This window comes from Hylobates moloch, unplaced genomic scaffold (assembly GCF_009828535.3).
Source record: "Hylobates moloch isolate HMO894 unplaced genomic scaffold, HMol_V3 SCAFFOLD_34, whole genome shotgun sequence".
Classification (NCBI taxonomy): domain Eukaryota; kingdom Metazoa; phylum Chordata; class Mammalia; order Primates; family Hylobatidae; genus Hylobates; species Hylobates moloch.
This window is the reverse complement of record NW_026652309.1, coordinates 3,220,113-3,247,364: the sequence shown is the minus strand read 5'-3', so window position 1 is coordinate 3,247,364 and position 27,252 is coordinate 3,220,113. Positions and strand designations below refer to the sequence as shown.

The 27,252-nt window shown below is 39.8% G+C and overlaps 1 non-coding gene across 1 annotated transcript in view; it reads right to left on the bottom strand.

Moving 5' to 3' along the window:
• Nucleotides 1-16,828: 16,828 nt before the first annotated feature.
• LOC116463387 (uncharacterized) overlaps nt 16,829-27,252 on the bottom strand; it is a 20,544-nt gene continuing 10,120 nt past the window's right edge. Inside the window, exon 3 of the transcript XR_009212039.1 lies at nt 16,829-16,960. This is a non-coding gene — a transcript (uncharacterized LOC116463387). The remainder of the gene's footprint in view (nt 16,961-27,252) is intronic.

Genomic DNA, 27,252 nt, shown 5'->3' with positions numbered 1-27,252 from the left:
TTTGGAATCAAGTAAACATTTTAAATAATTATAAATCAAAATGTACAAGCTAAAACAATTCCTAAAAATAAAAAACAAATGGGAATAACTATATATCAAGTTGGTGGCTTAACCACAAAGAGAAGGATTAATGCAAGTGACTTTAAAACACAATAACATGAATATGACTGGGTACCTCTACCAGGACGTGGCCTAAAATCACAAGGAATTACAAAGAAATCTTAAGCTATGTTCAGTAACCCCATCATATTGTTAGTAATATTGGGATTTTTATTTTGGATACACAGACATACACATGTATGCTAATGTCATCAGAAAGTAGGATTTATATTATGCAAGTGAAAAAAGACACAAAATCAAAGAAGTAAAGCCCTATAATGCTAAATCTGAGTTGGAAATATCAAGATAAACTCGAAGACTTTTTATCTTTAAAAAAATCATTGTGTCACGAGAAGCAACAAGTGCCCCCCCAGTACCCACATTGCATTTTCTTATTATTTGCCTCATAAAGGAACCTGGGCTCTTGGAGAAATGGTTGATCCCAGGTCGAGGTGCACTATCACAGTCTACTGGGTCATGTTAAGAAAGATTCTGGAGCCAACTTGAAGGGCTGCAACTGGTCAAAGCTGGGACAACTTGATCATCCAAAAGAATAAGTACTGGATAGCATTAGGAAAAATACCTAATGCCAATGACGAGTTGATGGGTGCAGCAAACCAACATGGCACATGTATACCTATGTAACAAACCTGCATGTTGTGCACATGTAGCCTGGAACTTAAAGTATAATTAAAAAAAAAAAAAAGAATAAGTACTGTAACAGTTTGAAACATATCTACTATGTTAAAATGCAGGAGTTCCTAACAATACTCTAAAAAATTTTTAAAACCTAACTGGTAACCTTTGTAGATTATTAAAACGCCAATGATGATTCTGGAAACTGGTAAATAAAGGGATAAAATAAAGCATTTATTCTATCTTTCCTATTCAAACAGGTTTTCAGGGCTATCAAATAGTTGATAGAGGAAGTCTTTACAGAAGAACTCTAGCTATTAAACTAAAAAGAAATGTTGGAATTAGTGTGTCAGAATTTACAACCTCTAATGAGATACTGGATCAGGGCAACCATCACCAATGGTTGCTCATATGATGATGGAGAACTTTATAGAAGTTTGGCCACCTTTACAGAAAAGGTGGCCAAATTCAGCATTAGGAAAAGATAACCATCCAGAGCTTTTCTGTCCCCCTGATTTGATATAGCAGGAAAACACAAACCATCTACAAAGTATTCTCACTAAAATAAAAAATCTGAGTCTGGCTGAGCTTCCAACTTAGGTACTAGTTTATAAGAAATGCCCGGAGTAGAGCAACATCTTAACTATGGAGATGCAATAAACCATATCCCAAATGTGGGAAATTCTATAAAACTAATCACCTGGCTTCCTTAACAAATAAATAGCAAGGGAAAAAAGTGGGGAGGAGCAACATTATAAATTTTAAAAGATCTAAGAGACTAAAGAGATCTTAAGGTTATAATTTTTCAAACCTGATTGTTTGGGTCTGTGAGGTACCTCACTACAATAGGTATGAGATATTCAGAGAGCACCACTGGAAAATTTGATCTGTTTTCTTGTAAAAAAATGGCAATAGGAGGAATCTGTTCCATCAGCTCAGTCCGCACTGTGGGCTCTGCAGCAATAAAAAATTTTAAAAAATTACATTAAGAATAAGCCAAGCATCTTAGATAGTATATACTGATAGTTTCTAGCTTTTCTTACTAAAGTACTTCATCAAGGAAATTAGACAAATGCAGTTTAAAAATCATTTCCCGTTTAGAGTATTTATGCTACAGACAGGCTTAAAAAGCTAATGAGCTATACAGCAATATAAAAACATAAAAAGAAGAGAGAATGACAACTCTATTATAACAAGCCATATATAAATCGAGGAGGGAGCAAGAAGTCTGCATGCTGGGCCAGCATCCAAAAGCCATTACAACTAATGGCTTATATGCCAGACCTATGGGTTGTGCTTATTTAAATTCTAGCCAGAATGTATACATTATAAATAATTCTTTCATAAATGCACTCCGCCACAATCCACGCATCCCAATTATTTCTAAGGCAAAGCATTAAACAAAAGAGCGGCTCTGGCTCCAATATACCACATTAAATTTAACACAAATGTATAATTGCTACAGCACTGTAAATGGTGACTCATTTACAAAGAGAATCCATTTAAAGACTCAAAACATCCACTTGGGCCTTTTTAAAAGCACTGTGTTATATTCATATGAATATTTTAAACTAATGTGGGAGCGATACCGAAGGCTTATTTTTCTATTTTCAGTTAAAATGATTAAATTCTAAAGGCTGAGAGTCCTGAAACTTTCTGAAGCTTCTCATCATTCATTCTGAATGCAGGAAGGAGGGGGCAATGGCACAGCTGTCAGTACCGGCCAGCCCCCCCACTCATTCATCTAACTCATCGTTACTGGGGCAGGGGGGAGACAACATCATCGTGTCTGCTGTACAGCAACATGCTTTTCTTCCATGATACCAATCATGGAGAGGTAGAATGAGAAAGAAAAATCAAGATTCGCCTTGAGGGAAACTAATGACTGAGATTTTTGAACCCAAGAGGCTTCTTTTGATTTGGCATTTCTTAGCAACCAGTAGTCTGGCAAAACTCAAGAAATACCAAAGGCCTAACTGCCAAGACAAACAGCATTCATAGACACTAATCATTTTAATTTTCTAAATATAAGAAAATTTCAGTCAAAATTCAAATAAGACCTACATTCTTCAAGAAAAAATCCATTCCTGGTTAGAAATTGCTTAAAGCTTATTGATTAATAAACAGGTTTTTTTTAAAATAGCTATTATTGGTTATACATAATTTCTTAGAAATTCATAAGTAAAAAATAAAATTATACAATACTTATACAAACCTGCATCTTCTGACAATCTGACTACAATCTCCATTACCGTTAGGAAGTCGTCTTCATTGTTACTGAAGTCCCGGAAGCTATCAAGCAGCCCTCTGGCAATAATCTGCCTATGGAGACAAAAACAATGCACGTGGTTATTGGGGCCGCACTGACCGAAGGACCACAAGGTTCCAGGCATTACGCTAAGGGCAGGTAATGGCACCTGGGCACAAGACAAAATGAGCAACCTGTGTCCAGAAAGAGGATGGAGGCTACCCAGGAATGCCCAGCGATGGCCATTCCAGCATGGGCCACAGTCCTACAGGAAAGGAGGCCTGCATCTTCTAGTCTGGTAGTCATCAGAGTTTGAAAACGTCCACTTGAGAATAAGGCAAAACCTTTTTCTCATTTTTTGACTGGTTCCTCAGGCCTACATAGACTTGGAAGAAAAGCTCAAGGCAGTTGAAGGGAACTAAGGGACCAATAAATGCAGAAGAGAAAGGCCCAAAGAGGCATCTGATGGCCTCTTAATGACTGAATAAGTGCCGACTAGAAATTCTGCAGACATTCTCTCGGAAAGCCTTGAGAGAATTTTTTAAATTCAGATATTTCTCCACATTTATTACTTTTACTTTCCTATCTCCCTGTGCTGATTAACCATAAAACCTGTAAAATGAGAAGGACCTACAGATGTTTATTCTCAGGGGAGCAAGGGAAGGAGGAGCTGGGGAGACTGCATCCCACTATAGGCAGAACTGGTCAAGAGAATCAAGGTAGAGTCAGAAGTGGCAACTACCAAAAGGAAAGAGAAATCATTGCAGTCCACTGGCCTGAGCAATGTACAGGAGAACAGTTAAGTCAGCTCAAGACTCAGGAACAGGCCGAGACTCAACTCAGAAAAGTCTCAGCACAAGATGGCAAGCAACAGAGGAATGACGTGCACTATGGCATTCTACAGAGAGGAAGCTCTGGCCATGGGGGTAGACAATGTGATTGTCATTGCAGGACCAAGTGACAATGTCCCATCATAAGCATGATCTGAGCTAGAGCTACAAAAGGCCTACTGAGGAGAAACGTCAAGATCTCTGCAACAGCTAATTCCTTCAGTATACTCATCAATGGAGCAGGCGGGGGGCAGGGGTACCCTAAGGTGTGGGGCCTTCCCAAAGAGTGGACCCACAAGCCCAGGAAGCCACTGTGAACTGTGGACCATCCAAAGACAGGAAATTAAAAAAGAATAAAGACTCTTTTAGACATTCAAAAAATCTGCAACCAGCAGACCTAAACTATAAGAAATGATAAAGAAAATCTGATGGAAATATGAATCTGCAGAAAGGAATAAAGAACACCAGAAGTGATAACTACATGCATAGATATACAAACTTTTATGTTATTATTTAAATCTCTTTCAGAAATAATTGACTATTTAAGTTAAAAATAACACTTTATTATTATTGTGGATTTATAACACGTATATAATAAAATGCATGACAAAAATCACATAAAGACCAGGAGAGGGGAAACGAAGGCATACTATGATAAGGTCCTTACACTACACATGAAGTGGTAAAATACCACTGGAAGGTAGGCCGTGATAAGTTAAATATACATACCATAAATGCTAAGGCAACCACTAAAATAAAAAAACATGAATTATAACTAATAAACTATTTAAAAAGCAAACTAAAATCACAAAGAAGTTCAGTTAACTCAAGAGAAAGCAGATAAAGAACAAAAAGGGAACAAAACAGATGTGACAAATAGAAAACAAACATCAAGATGATATACTTAAACCTAACTGCATCAATAATTACATTAAATGTAAATGCTCTAAACATTGCAATTAGAAAAAGATTAACAGAATGGATTAAAAAAAAACCAGACCCAACTACATATTACTTATAAGAAATACATGTTAAATACACAGATGCAAATAAATAATAAAAGATGAGAATATCATGCTAACAATAGTCCAAAGAAAGCTGGAGTAGCTATATTAATATCAGACAAAACAGATTTTGGAGCAAAGAACATCACCAAGGAAAAAGAGGTCATTTCATAATGATAAACGAGTAAACTCATGAAGAAGACATAATTATCTCAAATGTTTATATGCCTAATAACAGAGTTTCAAAATAAATGCAGCAAAAACCAACACAACTGCAAGGAGAAATAGACAAAAGTCAATGTCGAAGTCCAGAAACAAACCCACACATATATCAAGTGATTTTTTTTTTTTTACAAAGGTGAATAGGGAAAGTCTTCAAAAAGTGGTGCTAGAATAAATAGCCATATGGAGGGAAAAAAGAACATTGACTCTTATTTCATACCATAAACCAAAATTAATTCAAAATGGACCCATAGATCTAATGTAAGAACTAAAACATAAAATTTCTTGAAGAGAAAAAAAAATCTTTGTGACCTTAGGTTAGACAAAGATTTCTGAGGAGCCAAAGTATACAAATCATAAAAGAAAAAAATTGATAAATTTGACTTCATCAAAATTTAAAACTTTGCTCCCTAAACCACACCACTGAGAAAATAAAAATCATGAGCCACCGACTGGAGAAAATATCTGACCAAAACTGGTATCCAGAATATATAAATAATCCTTGCCCTCTTATAACTCAATAATAAGCAGACAAACAGCCCAGTTAAAAGAATAAGTGTTCATAAATGAGCCCAGCACATTATTAATACTAATAACGGAAAGATGGAAACAACCCAAATATCTGTCAACTGAGGAGTGAATAATCAAAATACTATGTATCCATTCAATGGAGCATTATTAAAGGAATGAGGTACTGATGCATATTACAACATGATGTAGCTTTTTAAAAAAAAAAAAAAAAAACACAGGGTCTCACTCTGTCACCCAGACTACAATGCAGTGGCAAGACCATAGCTCGCTGCAGCCTTGAACTCCTAGGCTCAAGTGAAACATGGATGAATACTGAAAACAGCATGCTAAGTGAATGAAGTCAGTCACAAAAGACGACATACTATATGATTACATTTCTATAAAATGCCTGGAATAGGCAAATCAATAAAGACACAAAGTAGAAGAGTGGTTGCCTAGGGCTGGGAGATGGGAGAGGAATGGGTAGTGGTTGCTAATGGGAACCAGGTTTCTTATTGAGGTGATAAGAATGTTTTAAAATTCATTGTGGCAATGTCGCACAACTCTGTGAATACGCTACAAACCATCAACTTGAACACTTTAAAGTGGTGAAACGTATGACATGTAAACTAAATCTCAATAAAGTTGTTTTATTCTTTTAAAAAGCAAAAAATTTTAACAACTTCACAAAAGAAAATGTACAAACAGCCAAGAAATACAAGAAAAAATTCTCAACATCACAAGTCTTCAAAAAACTACAAATCAGCCAGGCACAGTGGCTAACACCTGTGATCCCAGCACTTTGGGAGGCCAAGGCAGGCAGATTGTTTGAACCCATGAGTTTGAGACCAGCCTAGGCAACACGGTGAAACCCTGTCTCTACAAAAAATACAAAACTTAGCCAGGCATAGTGGCACACACCTGTAGTCCCAGCTACTCAGGAGGGTGAGGTAGGAGGATCACTTGAACCCAGAAGGCAGAGGTTGCAGGGAGCTGAGATCGCACCACTGCACTCCAGCCTGGGTGACAGAGCGAGACCCTATCACAAAAAAAAAAAAAAAAAAAAACCTGTCAAGATCATGAAAGACAAGGATAGAATAAGAAACCATCACAGATGGAGGAGCCTCAGGAGACATGGCAACTGTAAATGTAATGTAGTACCCTGATGGGATCCTGGAGCAGAAAAAGAACATTAATGGAAAAATGCAGAGTCCAAGTCAAATCTGTAATTTAGTTAACAGTATACCAATGCCAATGTTATTTTCTTAGTTTTGATCAATGTAACATGTTTATTTAAGCCGTAAACATTAGAGCAGTTTCCTGACCTCAGCATTACTGATATTTTGGAGCAGGTAAGTCTTTGTTGGTGGGGGGAGGGGCTGTCTGGTGCACTGCAGGATGTTTAGTAGCATCCCTGGCTTCTACCCACCAGTAGCACCCTCTGTGCCCCAAGATGTGACAACCAAAAATATATCTAGACATTGTATAAGATCCTTTGGGGACAAAATTACCCGTAATAGAAAGCCACTGCATTAGAAGTTGGGCAAAAGGTATAAGGGAACTCTCAGTACTATCTCTGCAACACTCCTATAAACCTAAAATTATTTCAAAATAAAAATCTTAAAGACAAAACAAAACACAAGGCCAAAAATGCAAAAGCTACAATGAGGTAACACCACAACTACTAGAAGAACTAAAATTACAATGACAATACCAAGTGCTGGCAAAGATATGAAATAGGAATCCACAGACATTGGTAGAAATGCAAAATTGTACAGGTAATTTGGAAAACAGTGTGGCAATTCCTCTAAAAGCTAAACATACACTTACCAGTCAACCCAGCAATTTCACTCTTAGGCATTTACCCATACGAAATGAAAATCTATGTCCACACAAAGTTGAATGCAAATGTTCATATAAGCATTATTCATAACAGCCACGAAATGGAAAACTCCCAGTGTTCCCTGAACGGGTGAATGCGATACAAAACACAGAGTATCTGTACACACTCAGCAATAAAAAGGAATGAGCTATTGATAACAACAGGGATGAATTTCTAATGCATTTTGCTAAGGAAGAGAAGCCAGACATGTAAGAGTACATCCCATATAACTGAATTTATATGAAATTCTAGAAAAGGCAAAATCTTTTGAAACATCAGAAACAGGGTCAGTGGTTGCCTGGCCCTATGGTGGTCAGGGAGGGAGGGAGTGCCAGACAGCCAAGGGGCAAATAAGGGTACTTGTCAGGTGACTAAAACTTTTGAACTCCATTGTGACAATGATTGGATTACTGTATACATTTACCAAATTCATCCAAGTGAATGATTAAAGTGGGTGAAGTTTATTGCATATAAACTATGCCTCAATAAATGCTCTTTAAACACAGACACTGATGAGGGATAAAGTGAGGGCCATCAGCAGTGGCCTGCGGTGATCTGGAGGCCTCCCATGCAAGTAGAGGAACTGGAGCTCCTGAAGGCTTTCTCTGATCAAGTAAAAAGGGGCCCCTGACTGCTTCTGTCCACTCCTCTGAGCAACCCACCATCCAGGAACAATGCATGTCATTTCTGGCCATGCATGCATCAGAAGAATTCAATGAAGCTGAAAACCCACCCTGACTTGCAGGAAAAAAAGGCTACAAATACGGAATTCAAAGGGGCAGTCCTTTGGCCCAGTATACTACAGGAAGAAATCCATCAACTCAAGCCTGTATCCAGGGAGATTTATACCACCCTTGGGATGAAAGATCAAGATCTGGCAGCCAAGAGGTTTTGGAAAGTCAGAAGAGACACTGCAGAGAAAGTCACTAATTACATTTCACTAGACCACATTCATTCAGCTTCCCTTGGGAAATCAAGCAACTAAGATCCCCAATCTGCTTCTAGGGCCATAGAACAGAGAGGCAAATCTATATCCAGCCTCAAGTGGTCACAAGGGACCTGCCCTCTTAAAGAAAGCGAGGAAAGGGATAAGAGAGGACCTCTGAGGCAGAGACAACTCCACAACAGAACAGGAGAGAGGTAAAGACTCAAACAAATTGGTGCTTTGGAACCACCATTTTGGAAAACCTGGCTGCTTTGCAATGACCTGGAGAGCCCACAGTGGATGAGCAGAGTCCCGAAGCCTCGGCCTCAATACTTCTCACTTGTTTGTTAGCTTTGTTAATAAGATGAAAGAAGAAAGCGGCCTTCTGGAGAGACAAACCCTGCCTGACTCAGAAGAGTGCAGGGAGACTCAGCAACATGATGTGTAGCAAGCACAAAGTTGGGGAGTGGCACACTGTAAGTCCTCTACGGTGCCAGCCACTAGATTACAAGACATGCAGCTGCCAACAACAAATGAATAGAGAGAAGTTTAAATAAATTATGATCTATCTATACCCTGGCATACCACGCAACTATCTGTATGGTCTTAGTACCTCTAGATATGTACTAAGTTAGAAAGATATCCATGATATATTAAATGAAAAAAGGTGAAAATTTTTGCATATGGTATGAGCCCATTTCTTTTTTTTTTTTTTTTTGAGACAGAGTCTCCCTCTGTCCCCAGGCTGGAGTGCAGTGGCACAATCTCAGCTCACTGCAACCTCTGCCTCCCAGGTTCAAGCGAGTCTCCTGCCTCAGCCTCCTGAGTAGCTGGGACTACAAGCGCACGCCACCATGCTCAGCTAATTTTTGTACTTTTAGTAGAGATGGGGTTTCACCATGTTGGCCAGAATAGTCTTAATCTCTGAACCTTGTGATCTGCCTGCCTCGGCCTCCCAAAGTGCTGGGATTACAGGCGTGAGCCATCACGCCCAGCCAAGCCCATTTCTTAATACAAGTTACATTTAAGTATACATGTGCAACACATGTACACATAAACACATTCATATATACATACACTTATTTAGGAAACAATCTAGAAGGGTACCCACCAAACTTCACAGCTCTTCCCAAGGTTGTAGTGGGGGAGGGAGGGAAACTCTATTTAAATTCCTGAAGTTGTTAAATATTTCAGTGGGCATGTATTACGTTTGTGAATTTTCTTTAAATATAAAGAGGATGGCTGGGGAGGCCAAGGCAGGCGGATCACTTGAGGTCAGGAGTCCAAGACCAGCCTGGCCAATATGGCAAAACCCCATCTCTACTAAAAATACGAAAATCAGCTGGGCATGGTGATGTGTGGCTGTAATCCCAGCTACTCAAGAGGCTGAGGCATGAGAACCACTTGAACCTGGGAGGCAGAGGTTACAGTGAGCTGAGATTGCAACACTGTACTCCAGCCTGGGTGACAGAGGAGTGACATTTCAAAAAAAAAAAAAAAGAGGATGGCTTAATTTTATGTGGCAATATAATCAATGTTCCCTGGAAATCCAGCCATGGAAGTAGCCCTCCGTGTCTTTGTTCCTTCTTTCCCTAACTCAATCACTCAGTTATAATCATGTGTTAAGCCCAACCAACTCTAGACTCAATGCAAGAAGCTTGGGATACCAGGATAAGCAAGGTCCAGGCCCTGCTCTTAAGAGCTTTACAGTCTGGGCCTGGAAGTAAACAAGAAAATTATGATGACCAGTAGGGACAGGACCCACAGAGAGTGCCCACAGGATATGACAGAAACACAGAAGAACACAGAGGGGCTAGCCAGAGAGATGAGGAGTGTGAGGATGAGAAGTTAGGCAGAGACCTTGGATGTCGGAAAGATGAGACGAGGACTTTAAGATAAGCGTGAACAGCATGGAAAGGTCTAGAGGAAACCCGGGGCGCACTACGCAGCTATGGAATGCGGGAACTTTCTGTATTTCCCACTCGACTTTTCTGTAAATCTAAAGTCCTGCCAAAAATAAAGTCTATTAGTTAAAGAAAGAATGGAAATGAAACGTTTTTTCAGACAAACAAAAGCTGAGAAAATTCACTGACAAAGTCTTGTACAAAACAAAAATTGTTAATGCGAGTTCTTGAGGCAAAAGGATACCGGATGGAAATGAGCATTTTACAAAAAGAAACAAAAAACATCAAAAATGGTAAGAAAAAAGGGGCCGGGCGCGGTGGCTCACGCTTGTAATCCCAGCACTTTGGGAGGCCGAGGCGGGCGGATCACGAGGTCAGGAGATCGAGACCACGGTGAAACCCCGTCTCTACTAAAAATACAAAAAAATTAGCCGGGCGTGGTGGCGGGCGCCTGTAGTCCCAGCTACTCGGAGAGGCTGAGGCGGGAGAATGGCGTGAACCCGGGAGGCGGAGCTTGCAGTGAGCCGAGATTGCGCCACTGCACTCCAGCCTGGGTGACAGAGCGAGACTCCGTCTCAAAAAAAAAAAAGAAAAAAAAAGATGGCAAACATTTAAAAATCTTTTTCTTATTTGTAATTGCTTTAAGATAGTTGCTATATAAAGCAAACATAGTAAAAAGGTATTCTGAAATGTATGAATTGTGTAGAAGTAAAGTGTAGGAAAATAACAGCCTGAAAGATGGAGGGGAAGAGGTGGAAGAACACTGTTGTGAGGCTCTTACGCAACATCTCCAACTCTACAACATACAAAGTGGTATCATTTTGAACATATGTCGTGATGAATAAAAGAAGTATACTGTAATCCCTAGAAAAATCCATAAAAATGTTTAAGAAGGGGTACTGTATAATAAGTAAGCCAACACTGGAAAAAAACTGATATATTTAAGGCAGGAAAAACAGAAAACAAGAATAGTCAGACAAATAAAAAATAAATACCAAGATGGTAGATTTAAACAAATCACATCAATAGTAACATCAAATGGAAATGATTTAAACACTCAAATTAAGAGGCAGAGATTGTACAACTGGATAAAAAAGCAAGACCTAATTATATGCCTTCTATAATAAACACATTTTAAAGACAGATAAGTAAAAAATAAAAGTATGGACAAAAATATACCACACAAACATTAATCAAAAGAAAGCTAGAGTGTATATATTAATATCAGACACGGTAAGCTTCGGAAAAGGAGAATATCGCTAGGGAAAAAAGGGACATTATACAGTGTTAATAAATCAGGCTGGGCGCGGTGGCTCACGCCTGTAATCCCAGCACTTTGGGAGGCCAAGGTGGGTGGATCACCTGATGTCAGGAGTTCGAGACCAGCCTGGCCAACATGGTAAAACCCTGTCTCTACTAAAAATATGTAAATTAGCCAGACATGGTGGTGGGTGCCTGTAATCCCAGCTACTCGAAAGGCTGAGGCATGAGAATTGCTTGAACCCAGGAGGCAGAGGTTGCAGCCTGGGGAATAGAACAAGATACTGTCTCAAAAAAAAAAAAAAAAAAAAAAAAAAGAAAGAAATCAATTTATTTAACAAACCAGAACAATACTAAATGTGTATGCACCCAACATCAAAACTTCAAAATACGTGAAATATGTAAAACTAAAATTAAAAGGAAACTTAGATAAATCCACAACTGTGGACGCAGGTAACAACATTTCTCTTAGTAATTTACAGAACAAGTAAACAGAAAATAGATAAGCATGTATTACCCTTAACCTAATTTATAAGATATTTTTAAGATACTCTACCCAAAAAACATTGCAGTGCATTGCAATGCACATTCTTTTCAAGCAGACATGTAATAGTTTACTAAGATAGAACATATTCGGAGCCATAAAATAAATCTCAACAAATTTAAAAGAGAAAAAATACAAAGTATGTTCTCTGACCACAAACGAATTAAACTAGGAATCAATAACAGAAAGATATCTGCAAAATCCTCAAATATCTGGAAATAACACACTTCTGAATAACTAAATGATCAAAGGAGAATCATTATTAACATTAAAAATACTTGTGCTGAGAAATAACAAAAACATTATATATCAAAACTTGAGGTAACATAGTACTTAAGAGGAAATTGTACAATATAAAATGCAGATGTTACAAAAGAAAAGCCAAAAAACAAAAAACTGAGCTAAATATCCTTAAAGTAAGAAAAAGAACAGCAATTAAATCCCAGAAGTAAAAAAAAAAAAAAAAAACCCCAAGAAAAAAATAATACAGATTAGAGCAGATATTATTGAACTATTATAGAAAACAAACATACAACAGAAACAAAGCCAAAACCTGAGTCTTTGAAATAACTAATGAAATTCATAACCTTCTGGTAAGAATTATCTAGGGGGATAAAAAAAGAGAGAGAGGGCACAAATAACAAATAACAGGATGGAAATGGGGACACAACAGATCTCGCGGACAATAAAAAAAAAATTGTCATTTTCCAACCCAGAATGAAATAACAGATTTAAGCAATGATTATTTGTGAACCCTGAAATCATCAGAAGAAAGACTGGTGAGGAATTTTATAATGAAAGAATAAAACACCTGAGCCCACTGCTCAATATGAAATCTCTAAAAGTGTGACAACTAGACATTGTTTCCTGGTGTCTTGTAATAAGAACTTCACAAAACAATATGAAGTATTGCTTCAAAAAAAAATTGAAGCAGAATATAATAAATTCTCCAAATGTAATTTTCAGTTTACAGAAAAGACAGGGAAAATGATACCATGAGAATAATGACCACCAAATACAGAATGTGGAAAATTCTCTAAGCTAATGACCACTTCAACAAATAAATGATATGGAGAAAGATGAAAGACAGAACCATTGGAGATTAAAAAGAGTTTAAGATCAAAAGGAAAAAAACCTGTAAACAAAAAAAGACTTAAGAGACACATCTACCTAATGAAATCTACAGACCTTATTTGGATCATGACTCAAATAAATCAACCATAAAAAGGTATTTTTTAGTCAGGAAAACTTGACGTAGAGTGATAAACTAGAAAGCATTGTTGTTAATTTTGTTAAATGTGATAATGATATTACAGTTAGATTTGTTCTAAGTCCTTAACTGGATAAAATATGATGTCTCAAATTTCCTTTAAAACACACAACCAAAAAAAGCACCAAACCTCTGCAGAGAAAATGATCACACTGTACTGAGAAACTAAAGAAAACCTAAATAAATGAAAAGATATACCATGTTTATAGATTGGAAGTCTACACATTGTAAAAAGGGCAATACTCTCCAAATGGACCTATAGACTCAATGCAAACCCAATCAAAATCCTAATAGATGTTTTGTTTTGTTTCATTTTGTTAGAATCTGGTGAGCTGGATTTTAAATTTACATGAGAATACAAAGTACCAAGAATAACGAGTCATGCCAAAGAAGAAAAACAAGATGGGAAGACTTGTTCTATCAAGTATCAAGACTCATTATAAATCTATAGTAACCAAAACAGTGTAGTATTGGCTGAGGGGACCACTGGAAAAAAGGGGAGAGTCCAAAGACTGTAAATAGAAGCTGGACTATAACAGAGGTGGCACTCCAGAGCAGTGGGAAAAGAACGTACTTTTGATAAATGACATTGTGACAATTAGGAAAATGAAGCTGGAGCCATTTTTCTTATGATAAAAATTAAGTTCAGGCAGATTACAGAAATATAGTATATCTATTTCACAGAAAAAAAAAATAAAGGCTTTAAAGCAATATAAAGAAATAGAGAAAAAAGCTTCCGAATGCACTATTAAGGAAAATGTCAATAAATTTAACTACATTAAAGTGAATATTTGTGTGCCTGGCACAGTGCTCACACCGTTGAGGCCAGGACTTTGAAACCAGCCTAGGCAACATAGTGAGACCCTGTCTCTATGCAAAATAAAGTAGCTGGGCATGCTCCTGTAGTGGCAGCTACTCAGGAGGCTGAAGCAGGAGGATCTCTTGAGCCAAGGAGTTTGAGACTCCAGCTATGATTACACCACTGCACTCTAGCTGGGTAACAGAACTTGTTACCTTGTTACCCAAAGTCTCAAAAAAAACACAAAAAATTAAAATTAAAAATGAATAGCTTCTGGTCACCAAAAGAACACCATAAAGAGAGTTTAAACACAAGCCACCAGTTGAAAGAAGATGTTTATCATACATAATTAATGAAGGTTTGAAATCTAGAATATACACAGAACTCCTACAAACTGATAATAAAAAGACAAACAATCCGTCTTCTCCCTACCAGTTCAACCAAAGATTTGAACAGGCACTTCACAAAAAAGAAATACAGATGTTCAACAAACATATGAAAAAGTGTTTAAACTCACAGTAAAGAAAATAAAAATTCAAATCACAAATGATATCATTATATACACCACCAAACTACCAGACTGACTAAAATACAAAAATCTGACAATACCAACCGGCAGATAAAATGTAGGGCAAAGGTAAGACCGAGCATAGTGGCTCACACCTGTAATCCCAGCACTTTGGGAAGCCGAGGCGGGTGGATCACTTGAAGTCAGGAGTTTGAGACCAGCCTGGCCAATATGGTGAAACCCTGTCTCTAGTAAAAATATAAAACTTAGCCAGGCATGGGTAGTGTACACCTGTAGTCCCAGCTACTTGAGAGGCTGAGGCAGGAGAATTGCTTGAACCCAGGAGGCAGAGGTTGCAGTGAGCCAAGATCGCCCGCCTGAGCAATGGAGCGAGACTCTGTCTCAAAAAAAAAAAAAAAAAAAGTAGGGCAAAGGTAGGAGTATAAACTGATACAACCACTTTGGAAAACTGGCATTATCTACTAAAGCAGAAGATAAGCATACACCATCACACAGTATTTCTTTCCTGGGTACATGTCCTACAGAAACACATACTTGTGTGCCCCCAGATACGTGTACAAGACTGTTCATAGCAAAACTCTTCTTTAACAATAGTAGATGGATAAATGTCAATATATTCAAGAACACTATTATAAAAAGAACAAATTCAAACTATTAATATATGTGAAATCCATAAAAGTAATGTATCCTTTATGATTTCACATATATAAAGTCCAGAAACAATAAAATTAAATTACATTTGGCGGTAGCTAGATGCCAAAACTAGAAAGACAAAAAAGAAAAAAGACACCATTCAGGGTATCATCATTCCCTAGCATAAAAGGAGAATAACAATGGACTCATCCTGCAACATTAAATGGATCCATCCATAACATCCTTGTGAGCTTTCTATGATTTAATAGATGAAAGAGCTTAGCCTACTATATTTGGCATAGAATATAATTTTTATTTTATCTTTTTCTTTTTTTTTAATAGAATGTAATTTTTTTTTTTTTTTTTTTTTTTGAGACAGAGTCTCACTCTGTCACCCAGGCTGGAGTGCAGTGGCGTGATCTTGGCTCACTGCAAGCTCCGCCTCCTGGGTTCACGCCATTCTCCTGCCTTAGCCTCCCGAGTAGCTGGGACTATGGGAGCCCGCCACCACACCCAGCTAATTTCTTGTATTTTTAGTAGAGACAGGGTTTCACCGTGTTAGCCAGGATGGTCTCGATCTCCTGACCTCGTGATCCGCCCGCCTCGGCCTCCCAAAGTGCTGGGATTACAGGTGTGAGCCACCGCGCTCAGCCAGAATGTAATTTTTAAAAGTAAGAGCTGATGAAGGTAAGGAAAGAGACTATGTGAGTACCATCAAGTCTTGGCAAGTGGTGTAGCTAGGGACTACATGGGGAAGGAAGTAGGGAAGCTCAGAGGATAGTTTAGAACAAGACAAGTCAGGGTTGCAAGTGGGGTGAAAATGCACCTGTAACAGAAGAGGAGACACAGACAACAGAAGGCAAAGCTGAGGTGGGAGAGGGATCAGGGACAGAGGGCCCATCAAAGGGCAGAACAGGAGGAGAGAGACTTTCTGCTGAGAAAGGAGGGAAGAATGCTTTCAGATTCACAGAAGTTTGGGTAGCGCATAAATGGAAAGGGAAGCCTTAGTTTCTGCTTTCTTCAGGATATTAAGAATCAAGGTCATCTACTGAGCCAAGGTGGGCCTGGAGTCGAACCCTGCCAACACCGTACACAGTGACAATGGAGCATGGCATGACACATTGCCACCAAAGTCCCTGATGCACAGTGCAGTCAAAATACAAAGCGGGCAGACAATGCTTCCAACTGATGCTTCTTGGTGCTTCTCAATTAAGGAATGCATGACTTTTCTGAGTACTGCATATGGGAAAGAAACACAGTTGGCAATCCTAATCACTTAAACACCATGAAATTCATCACTATTTTCTTCCTGGCTTACCAGGTGGTCAGCAAAACAGTAACAAAAATAACGAAAAAGCCTAATAAGATTGTACCATTCAGACAGAAGCCCAGCATCCTGGTGACAATCTGTATCCAACCTACCTCATCATCCATGAAGTCTCCTCAAAGCTGTCAAAGAGAAGGGGCCCCAAGTGTCAGCTTAAAGCACACAACAGAGAGCTGTCAACATACACAGGCCTGGTTGGGCTTACCGGTTGAAGGTGTTCTCACTGAAAGCATACTTCTCCAGGCGAGTGAGTGGAGGCAGGTTATCCTGGCCTGGAATGTCCAAGAAGGCTGTTACTCTCATGTTGTCGCAATCTGTACCATAGTCTTCAAATCCATCTAAAGAGGAAGAATGGAGCGGGGGAACCCACACTCAAAAGTGTGCATCAACTGTGAAAAGTCACACTTGGGCAAAGACATGGCCTTGTGGCATGCGTTCTACCTTCACAGCTGAAGTCTCCAAGAATCGCAACGTTGAGAATTCACCCAAAATGAAATGGTCAGTTGAAGAACCCCAAAAGAAAAGTAATAGGTATCAGAGCAACAAAGAAGAGCCGGACGCCTTTCTTTTAGTGCGGTCTGTCTAATGCATGAGCGAAAGGAACCAATCCTCTACTGGAGAACTCAGCAAGTGAGCAGATGTTCACCTCTAAGAAAGCCCTGCTGTTGAAGAAGCTCTGCTCATCACACAGGGCTGTGCAAATAGGTTAAAGCAGTTGAAGGAAAAACAAATCAGTTTGGCCTTACTTGTTAGCAAAACTGACAGAAAGTCCACCCCACATCCGGTCTGTTCTAAACGTACTCATGTAGCCTCATAGATGCCATGACATACATTCCCATCCATCCATATCTGTGGCCCCACAACACCCAACCACACCTCTCCACACAGGTATCTAAGAAGTTCCTCCAACTCATTCTGGCCAAAAATGAGCCAATTATCATCCTTCCTCTTCTTTTTTTTTTTTTTTTTCTAAGATGGAGTCTCACTTTGCTGCGCAGGCTGGAGTGCAGTGGGCCAATCTCAGCTCACTGCAACCTCCGCCTCCCGCGTTCAAGTGATTCTCCCACCTGAGCCTCCACGAGTAGCTGGGATTACAGGCATGCGCCATCACACCCAGCTAATTTTTTTGTATTTTTAGTAGAGACAGGATTTCATCATGTTGGCCAGGCTGGTCTTGAACTCCAGACCTCAGGTGATCCACCTGCCTCGGCCTGCCAAAGTGCTGGGATTACAGGCATGAGACACCATGCCTAGCCCCTCTTCCTCTTTAAACCTGCTCTTTTCCCTCCTGTGCAGTGGGTAGCTGAATTCATGGGCTCTGGAGCCAAACACACCTGGAATGGGATGAATCCCACAACTACTACTCACTGCTGTGTGGCCAGAGTTCGTCATGTCACCTGTCCACACTTCCGTGTTCTCATCTTGAGGGTGGGATGAAACCCCTCCCTTGTGCCATCAGGATGCTGGAGTAAGTGGGACCATGCATGGGAAGACCTGCAGGATCTGGCCGACCTTGACATTGTTCACCTCCCTTTACTTACTCCCATGTTTCACATCCTCCACAGCGTTCGGAAGATGCTGTTCCCTACCTACTCTCTCTCATTTAGACTTAAGGTCTCAGCTAGGGTGCAGCCTCTTTAGAATGGCTTGCCTTCCCACTCTCCTCATACCTCAGGTACCCCTGGTGATGACAACCTGTGCCAGCCTCCTGCAACATGAAGTTCACTGTTTATCTGCAAGAAGTCCTTACACAATAAACGCTCCTGAGGGCAGAACTATGTCCAGTTACTGTTGGATTCTCCAAGCCTAGCACATGGGCTTGGTAAAATGCATAGTCTTAAAGTGAATTTACTCATTATATGTTTAATGAGCACATACTATGTGCCCCTGGAACATTATTAAACACATAATTTACTTTAAGACTATGCATTTTACCAAGTATGGTCTCCAACAAAACACCAACCACTGAATTAACTTAATCTTTCCATCCACTCTATAAAACACACTGACTAATCCCAGGGCAATGAACACTCATAGCAAAGAGGCTACTCTCTAGGAATAACAGTGGTAAGGGGAGTTGTTGGGATGATGATAATAATAAAAATAATGGCCACATTTTTTGAGCTCTAATAATAGGCCAGGGACAGGGAAGTAGCTTTCACATATGATTCAATTCCCACACCAACTCAACCAAGTAAGATTCTTTTGCTTGTTTTACCGATGAGCAAACCAATACCTAAAGAAGTTAGGCAGCTTTCCCTCGGTCACTCACCCAGTTTGCCCTAACCAGAAGGAGGCTCATGCGCAGCTATTCCCAGCAGGAGTTACCTGCTTACTAACGGTCAGGTCCTGTGCTGTTATTTCTGAACATTAGTTTGAATTCTTCAGAAAGATTTAATAAAAATGAGTTATTAAAATATAGCTGTCAAATTAGGAGTAGATAAAACAAGTGGAAAATACTGTAAACACATTGTAAAAAATGACAAGGGCTTACATTTGCATTGCCTGACATATAAGTCCTCTCACTCCACATAAGACACTGAACCTGGAAATGTAGACGAGGCCTTACGGGTGTGATCTATGGATGAAGGGAAAGGGTCCATGTGCCAAGCAAGGCAAGGCCTTGGCTCAGAGCACACGGTCAGCCTACGAATATCTATTCTTTGACTAAAATTAGAAGTTTTAAAAATGTAGCCATCTTGGCCAGCTGCGGTGGCTCACGCCTGCAATCCCAGCTCTTTGGGAGGCTGAGGTGGGTGGATCACTTAAGGCCAGGAGTTCAAGACCAGCCTGGCCAACATGGTGAAACCCCGTCTCTACTAAAATACAAAAATTACCCAGGCGTGGTGGTGCATGCCTGCAATCCCAGCTACTTGGGAAGCTGAGGCAGAGAACAGCTTGAACCTGGGAGGCGGAGGTTGCAGTGAGGTGAGATCACGCCACTGTACTCCAGCCTGGGCAACAGAGCAAGACCTCGTCTCAAAAAGAAAAAAAAAAGAAATATAACTGTCTTTTTTTAAGAATCCCTGATATGACTAACTTTTTCTATTAAGCAGTCATCTTCTCCTCCCATTCCTGCTAGAAAAGAGGCCATCCCTGAAAGGATAAGGCAGGCAGGGAACTACCTGGAGTTGAGAGCTAATTATCAAGAGGACTCTTGCTATTTCAAAGACAGCCTGGCGGAGTTTGTGCCCAGTAAAGAGAAACACACCTGGCAGAGCCCTCCCTTCTCCCACTCCCCCACCTAGCCTTTCCATTGCTAACCCAGGAAAATAAAGATGAAGAAACAGGCTGCTGAGGACTTCCCTGAGGCTAATTTTGGCAAAATAACAGCCTCAATAGTTAGATCCAGAAAGATTAATCGGCACCTGCTCTAGAGGTGGAAATGCATCCCTCCTACTCCTCACCCTGAAAACTAGACAGTTGGTGATGGCACTGATGTGAAAAAGTAGAGTCCTACCAGGCAGGTAGAAAACCCAAAGTCAATGTAGGCAGTAATGGAAAAGAGTTCCATCTAGAGATGACAAGTTTGTGCCTAGGTACTTACTTTTCTTTGAATGTGAACCACATTTTTCCTCAACTAATTCTTTTAGGCTAATAATATGAGCTTATTAAAAATTTACACTGTATAACAGCTACTCAGAGAATTTTAATAAAGAATTATACAGTTACAGAAAAAATATGTATGACATAATCAAATATGCCATTTCTCTGTACAATAGCTGCCTTGGATGAACAGGCCCACACTGGGCCACAGCCAAGCCCAACGACCAGAGTCACTGCATACGAGCTATGCTCAATGCACTTCGGAGTCCAGAAGGAATAGGCAGCCTCGATCCCACAGATAGTTATATAGCATCTGCAGGCCCAGGCTGGAATGGACTTGAAAACATTAAGTTTAAAGCAGTAGCTCCCAAGCTTTGGGGTAACAGACGGTTTTGGAACCTGAAGATATCTACAGTCACATACATTCAATACTTTTCATACAGGATCAGGGGTTTCAAAAGATCTTCTGAGGACCACTGTGTACTTCATGGGTTAAGAACATGGTGTTATAAAATAACAGAAAATACTCACTCTTCAAAAAACTGTTTAGTCAGACAACTAACGAACTTAGCAATTAGCTCCACCAAAGAATAGATGTCACTGGAGAATATTAATGATCCTACCACATTAACTATATAAAACTACACTATCAACAAGGAAATAAAAGCTATGTATAAGCCATAAAATAATGAATAATAATTTACTCTTCTTGGTTACCTCTATAAACCAGAAATTGTGCTAAGAGCTTTCTGTGTAGTAGCAGTAGTTTGTTAAATCTTGATAAAAAACCATATTAATCCCATTACAAAAATAAAAAACAGACCAGGTAAAGTGGCTCATGCCTGTAATCCCAGCACTCTGGGAGGCTGAGATGGGAGGATCGCTTGGGCCCAGAAGTTGGGGATCGGCCTGGGGTAGAAAGTGAGACTTTGCCTCTAAAAAAAATATAAAAACTTAATGGTTGTGATGGTATGTGCCCGTGGTCCCAACTACTCAGGAGGCTGAGGAGGGAGGATCATTTGAGCCCAGGAGGTCGAGGCTGCAGTGAACTATGATCACAGCACGGCATTCCAGCCTGGACAACAGAGTGAGACCCTGTCTCAAAAAAAATTAGAAAACAAAAAAGCAGCTCAGAGAAGTTAAGAAAATTGCTACTCATAGAGTGGCAGAGTCAGAATTATTACTATCATTAAATCATTAGCTGATTCTATTACTAATATTGCTTATGTTTGTATCTCCAGAGCTCAGGGCAACCACAGACACTAGAGAGTGTGGGGAAGGGCAAAGAGGAGGAATCCCAGAAAGGAAAGAGTCAAACAGGGGAAGCCTCTGTATTCAACTCTGCCCAAACCCTGGCTTGAGCCCTAAACCAAGCATTTGTGTGACAAATTCCCATCAGTACAGCTAAGGCTAAAACAATTGAACCAAGATTTGGAATATTATCCACTCTACGGGTGATGAGTTAACAGTCTGACCCCAGTCAATTTAAGTGCCTAGTAAAATAAAACAAAAGAAATAAAAAGAATCAATACTCTTTGGAGGCATATAGCAGAATCCAGAGGTTCTACAACATGTAACATTCACAATATCCAAATTATACTCCAAAATTACTCAACATATGAAGAAAACAAGAAAACCTGAACTAGTTGAAAGAAAAAAAAAATCAAAACAGAGTGACTCTGAGAGAACTCAAATGTTGGAATTACAGACAAGGACTTTAAAGCAACTATTACAATAATGCTTATGGATGGAAAGGAAAATGTGCCATGAATGAGAAGGAGCCTCAGCAAAGAAACATAAATATAAAAAGGCATCAGATAAAAATTTGAGAACTAAAACAATTATCTGAAATTTAAAAATTCACTGAGTGAGTGGACTTAATAGAAGAACGAAGATGACAAAATAATGACCAAAAATTCCGCAAATTTGGTGAAAGACATAAATTTCCAGAATCAAGGATCTTAGTGAATCCCAAGAGGATAAATACATAGAAAATTGCATCTAGGTACATTAGAGTCAAACTGCTAGTAACCAAACATGATCATCGGGACAGCAGCAGAGAAAACAAGTATCATACACATGGAGTCATGGCCTGAATGACCATTGACTCTTGACCAGAAACAGTAGAGGCAGAAGACAGTGAAATCACATTTTTTTTTTTTTTTTTTTTTTGAGACAGAGTCTCGCTCTTTCGCCCAGGCTGGAGTGCAGTGGCACGACCTCGGCTCACTGCAAGCTCTGCCTGCCCGGTTCACGCCATTCTCCTGCCTCAGCCTCCCGAGTAGCTGGGACTACAGGCACCCGCCACCACGCCCAGCTAATTTTTTTGTATTTTTAGTAGAGACGAAACCACATCTTTAAAGGACTGAGAGACAAAACTAGCAATCTAGAACTTGACATCCAGTGAAAACATCCTCCAGGAATCTGACACTGTCCGATTAAAAAAAAATGCTAAAAATTTGTTTCTAACACACCCTTTTTACACAGCCAGCCAACGTGGACTACAAGAAATATTAAAAGATGTTCTGTAGGCTGAAGTGCAATTATACCATTTGGAAACCTGTATCTTCAAAAGGAATCAAGAGCATTAGAAACGGTAAATATTTAAAAACTATTATTCTTCTTAACTTAAAAATGCATATGATAGTTTAAAGCAAAAATTAAAACCTTGTGCTGTGGAATTTATAACATATGCAGAGGTTCTATATATTTTAAACTATAACATAAAGCAGGAGCAGTAAATGGAACTATGCAGTTGTCAGGCTTCAACATTTTACATAAAGTGGTACAATATTAACTCTAAGTAGACTGTTTCTTTCTTTCTGTTTTTTGTTTATTTTTGTAGAGACAGGGTCTTGCTATGTTGCCCAGGCTACATTTGAACTCCTGAGATCCTCCTGCTTCAGCCTCCCAAGTAGCTAGGACTACAGGCACACACCATCAGACCCGGTTTCTCTTTTTTTTTTTTTTTTTTTTTTGAGGAGTTTTGCTCTTGTTGCTCAGGCTTGAGTGCAACGGTGTGATCTTGGCTCACCGCAACCTCCGCCTCACTGGTTCAAGAGATTCTCCTGCCTCAGCCTCCCGAGTAGCTGAGATTACAGGTATGCACCACCATGCTCGGCTAATTTTGTATTTTTAGTAGAGACGGGGTTTCTCCATGTTGGTCAGGTTGGTCTCGAACTCCCAGCCTCAGGTGATCCACCCACCTCGGCCTCCCAAAGTGCTGGGATTACAGGCGTGAGCCACCGCGCCCAGCCCAGACCTGGCTTCTAAGTAGACTGTTTCTATCTCTAGAGCTAGACCTGGAGGTCCTTTAAACACTGGGACCATGTCATATAATGCCTGGCACATGGCACAGACACTTAACGAACACTGGTTTCTATAGAAATCACTCCCCCAAGACTTTGATTACCAGGATTCAATTCATGAAAGCCTATCAGCCCCTGAGAAAGCTGAGACAATCCAGCTTTCACAAAACCAAACCTGAAATGCAGCACCTAGCCTAAAACCACCTGTAGGTGTACCCACAATGTGAGTTAGAAGGCAGCCAAAGACATTAACTAATTTGCTTCTGCTTACAAAATGAGGTATCTCAGTGTCGAATAAAAAAAAGGTCAAAAACGTAACTGTTAAAGTAAAATTAATGAATTCACACAGTCAATATAATGTACACGAATTAATCAAAAGTATTCAATCATCTTATTAATGAATTTAGTAGAACAAATTTTGGTAATTCATGTTAAGTATATAAGGAAGGGCAGAGAGAGGAAAGATGTTTAAAATTCATCAGAAATAATAACAAGTCTAAATAACAGGGATTTCTGTTTTAAGCAATGGAATTACAATTTTAGTCCTATAAAGAACAAAGAACCAGGCTGTCTAGCTGCTACCACCCTGGGAGAGTTCTGCATTAATAGGCCACTGGTGGCCAATCACAGCCAACGAGATCCCGCCTCCATCCTTTCACTGGTTGGTTCTATGCTATCAGGCACAGCTTTGAGACCAGCCAGCCATGATGCAAGTGCACAGCTTGGTCACCTGGCCACAGAGTGCAGACAGCTTGAGACAGCATATCTTCAAGTGTGACACACTGAATGTCATTAAATCACACAGTGGGAAAGTTATTCCCTTCTTCATTTTCCAATTAAATCAAGGAAATTCCTTTTGTTCAGGCATGTCTTGAACACTTCCCTAAGACTGGTAATCTTCCTTTTAATACAAAGCAGGTCTCAGCTCAGAATCTTTTGCAGGCACTGTGTCTATATACATAGAATTTAATGTTATTTTATTTCTGTTTTATATTTTGGTTAAGTTTCATTTAGAGCAACTGATGAAAGTTTTCTAAAATGTGTTTAAATAAAATAAGTTATTTGATATGAAGAAAAATCCAGGTAGTATTATTAAAATAAAAATAGAAAAAAGTGGCACACAAATGACTGATGTCTAAAAAATACTGGATTAGCAAAATCCAAGGAAAATATTCCTACTAATACCATCATATTCATTTTTTTTTTTTTTTTTTTTTTTTGAGATGGAGTCTTGCTCTGTCGCCCAGGCTGGAGTGCAGTGGCGCGATCTCGGCTCACTGCAAGCTCCGCCTCCCAGGTTCACGCCATTCTCCTGCCTCAGCCTCTCCGAGTAGCTGGGACTACAGGCGCCCGCCACCACGCCCGGCTAATATTTTTTTGTATTTTTAGTAGAGACGGGGTTTCACCGGATCTCCTGACCTTGTGATCCGCCCGCCTCGGCCTCCCAAAGTGCTGGGATTACAAGCGTGAGCCACCGCGCCCGGCCCATCATATTCATATGTAAAGAATAGTACTTTTCATTCCAAGTACTGACAATCATTTCTTTCCCCACATATGCAAATATTTTCCCTGGTGTGGATCAACAGGTCTGGACTTCCTCAAAATTAGGAAATCCTACTTGAGTCCAGATTAGTAAGATTATCAGTAAGATTATTACTATTTACCTGTGAATGCTGTATTTTTTTTTTTTTAACTACTCCTTCAATGCACCAGGGCTTCCTAAAATATACATGGAAGCAAGATTTGGCTCTCCTTTCCTCAAAGTGAATGAAAATAGCCAGCATTCGCTTCAATGTCAATTGTGAAGGCATTCTAACCAGGTAACATGATGAATAACCTTTTCCCATGACGTTTTCGTGTTTTTTTCTTTATTAAATCTTAAAAGACAAACTAAATAAATCAACAACTGATGAACTATATAAAGATAACAGAGCAGGATTCCTCAACCTCAGCACTATTGACATTCCAGGCCAGATTATACTTGTTCTGCGGGCTGTGTACTGTAGGAAGTTTAGCAACATGCCTGGCCTCTACCCACTACGTGCCAGAGCACTCCCTCCCCAGGTTGTGATGATCAAAACCATCTCCAGCCAACGTCAGATGTCCCCTGGGGGTGGGGGGAAGTAAGGCAAAATCTCCCCAGTTAAACACTGTAAAAGAGAAAGACAGGCCAGGCAGTGTTACCTGCGGGTTGTGCAGTCAGTGGAAAAGATCTGGCCCACCCCTTACTTCTTCGCCTCATCTCCCACTTCTCTCCTTCTCTGCCTCCAGCCACAGGCCTTGTGGCTATTTCCCAGATGCTCAGTCCCTCGGCAGAGGGCCTTTTCACTGGCCGATCCCTCTACAAAGAATTCCTTCTCCTCTTAAAAATCTTTGCTCATTCATCATCCTCTCAATAAGGTCTTCCCTGACCACCTTATTTTAAAATTCCAAGTCCCCCATCTATAGCCCCCTTATCCTGATCTACTTTCCTGTTTTTCCAGAGAACTCCCTGCCTTTGAACACACAAAACATTTACTTCCTGGGTTTACTGCTTGTCAGCTGTGTCCACTCTTCCTACCCCTACCCTTAGGGTAAGAATCTTTGATGGACTCATTGATATGTCTAGGCCACCTCAAGCATTCAATAAAAGTTGCTGAACGAAAGAATGCATGCATGGTAAAGATCCACCTAGCTAGTTTGCTGTGTCCCTTAACAATGGGATTAGCATATAAAATGATCCTTTCTCTCAAAAAGAATGTTCCAGAGGCCAGTGTGGTGGCTCATGCCTATAATCTCAGCACTTTAGAAGGCCAAGGTAGAAGGATGCTTGAGACCAGCCTGGACGACGTAAGAAGACCCCATCTCAACAAAAAGTATAAAAAATTAGCAGGGCATGTTGGTGAGCACTTGTAGTCTCAGCTAGCGGGGAGGCTAAGATTGGAGGATCACCTGAGCCTGGAAGCTGCCGTGAGCTATGACTGTGCCACTGCACTCCAGCCTGGGAAACAGGGTAAGACCCTGTCTCAAAAAAATAATAATTTTCTAGAATTTACATTTCTAAGGACAGGTGCTGTGGCTCACACATGTAATCCCAGCACTTTAGTAGGCCGAGGCAGGTGGATTACTTGAGGTCAGGAGTTCGAGACCAGCCTGGCCAACATGGTGAAACCTCATCTCTACTAAAAATACAAATTAGCCAGGCACGGTGGTACACACTTGTAATGCCAGCTACTCAGGAGGCTGAGGCAGGACAATTGCTTGAACTAAGATCATGCCACTGCACTCCAGCCTGGGCAACAGAACAAGACTCTCTCAAAAAAAAAAAAAAAAAAAAAAGAATTAACATTTCTAGCCATTGCTAAGTTGGCATGTTGTCTGGCAAATGCTGATAGAAACAAGGGGCTATGGTCTACAAGGCAATATTACAAACAATTACTCTGGGACCCCACAAGTCCAGACCACACATAAACATCAGGAATCTTAAGCATTCAAGTTAGAAATGAAATATGAAGTAGCACATAAATAATTCCTAGTTCAAATTGTTTTCACTGTATTTTTTTTACATTTGAAAAACAAAATAGCTACTAACTCCATTCATGAAAGCTTCGCACGATGCAGAAAAACAAAGCTTTCTGAACAAAACAGTTTCTAATAATAACTTCAAGTTGTCTTGGCCCAGTGTAAAATATGAAATAAACCAGTATTGATCATGTTTTGACTTCATTTGTCATCTACACTATAATAAGCTTTTAAGCAGCAGCTGCTTTCTATGTTTCTGCCACTTTCTAAATTTC